The sequence below is a fragment of the Sturnira hondurensis genome, unplaced genomic scaffold, assembly GCF_014824575.4.
Source record: "Sturnira hondurensis isolate 20B ecotype Veracruz unplaced genomic scaffold, ASM1482457v3 Scaffold0022910, whole genome shotgun sequence".
NCBI classification, from domain to species: domain Eukaryota; kingdom Metazoa; phylum Chordata; class Mammalia; order Chiroptera; family Phyllostomidae; genus Sturnira; species Sturnira hondurensis.
In genome coordinates this window covers 12,907,847-12,909,381 of record NW_028095541.1, presented here as the reverse complement: position 1 = coordinate 12,909,381, position 1,535 = coordinate 12,907,847, and the positions used below count along the sequence as shown (strand labels likewise).

Sequence of the window (1,535 nt, the reverse complement as noted above, 5' to 3'; positions counted from 1 at the left end):
CAATTGAAATATTAATCTCCAAAAACACTTTAACAGAAACACCCAGAATGATGTTTGACCAAATCTTGAGCACCTCATGGCCCAGTCAAGTTGACACATAAAATTAACCATCACAAGATATAAAAACAAATAAATAAGATGTTTTATGACAGACTACAGAGAAAACAGATCCAGTAATCTCATCCCATGGTGACATGAGAGAAGGTGACAAGGGAAAGGGAAGAGGTTAACTTAAGCACATCTTTACGTTTTGTCACTGGCTCAAACTTTAAATACATCAGTATCCAAATGCCATCTTGTGGCTGATTATTCACATGAAGTTTCATTTATTTGGTGCCATTCACCCCACATCTGTTGAGAAAGGGTAAAATGTTTGGAATCAATGGGATTGCCAAGGGCTCCAGGGTTTCTCCTCCCGTTTCACTTGCATTGTTAGTAGCAAACCCTTGCTTGGTGGGTTCTGGGTACCAGCAGCCATACCAGCTCCACATCATGTGCAACTGCCTTCTTTGCTTGTAATGGATTTATGGCAAGCACAAAATAAAATACACTATTCATGATCAATATACCTAAGGATGCCATAACAGAAATACATACACCTTCAAACTAACATACCCGATCACTTTACAACCACCATGTTTGGTGTAACAACAACATCATTACGATAGGACTAAATCCATAGGACTGGATCATTTCCCCAAATCCAGGCCTCCGTAAATAGTAGTCTGCATTCTTGGCCCAATATTGTAATCTTTGCTTGGTAACTTTATGCTATCTAATAAAAAAACTTACTATAGAAAAGGGCTTGGGCGTGGCCCATAATCCATGATTTCTCTTGAAAACGTATTATCATTATTGTGTAGGTTGAATCTTGACATTCTTTTCACACACACCACCACCTCCACCACCACCACCACTGCTCCTTACATCTGCATCGCTCAGAAGGCCCACTGATGCTGAGAATTACTGGCTTTCTTTTTAACAAGTAAATGTATGTATGAAACCAACACACTGTATACCTTATACGTACCCAATATTATAGATCAACTGTGTCTCAATAAAATAAAAATTTAAAAATATTCTACAAGGCAAAAATGTGTATTAAATGATAAAATTACATGAAAGAACATTTAAAACATATGTAAAATATACAACTATAATAATTCAAATACCCTTGGTGCTCACTTTGGCAGCACATACACTAAAGTTGGAACGACATGGAGATTAGCATGGCCCCTGTGCAAGGATAACACACAAATTTGCGAAGTGTAAAAATTAAATAAATAAGCGCCCCTGTGTATTAGTTTCCTATTGCTCTATCACACATTACCATGAACTTGGCTGCTTAAAACAACACCCATTTATTAGCTCACAGCTGTGCGTGTCAGAGGTCCAGCATGGTGGGGCCGAGTTCTCTGCTGAGGTTGCCACATGGCTGCAATCAAGGTACCAATCAGGCTAAATGCTCGTTGCAGGCTCTGGGGAAGAATCAGTTCCAAGCTCATTCTTGCTGTTGGCAGACTGTAGCTCCTTGC

The 1,535-nt window shown here is 39.2% G+C and overlaps 1 non-coding gene across 1 annotated transcript; it reads left to right on the top strand.

The window, feature by feature from the left end:
• Window positions 1-1,177: 1,177 nt before the first annotated feature.
• On the top strand, window positions 1,178-1,281 carry LOC118980634 (U6 spliceosomal RNA). Its single transcript, XR_005065159.1, has one exon. It is a non-coding gene; the product is annotated as a U6 spliceosomal RNA (small nuclear RNA).
• Window positions 1,282-1,535: the final 254 nt, after the last annotated feature.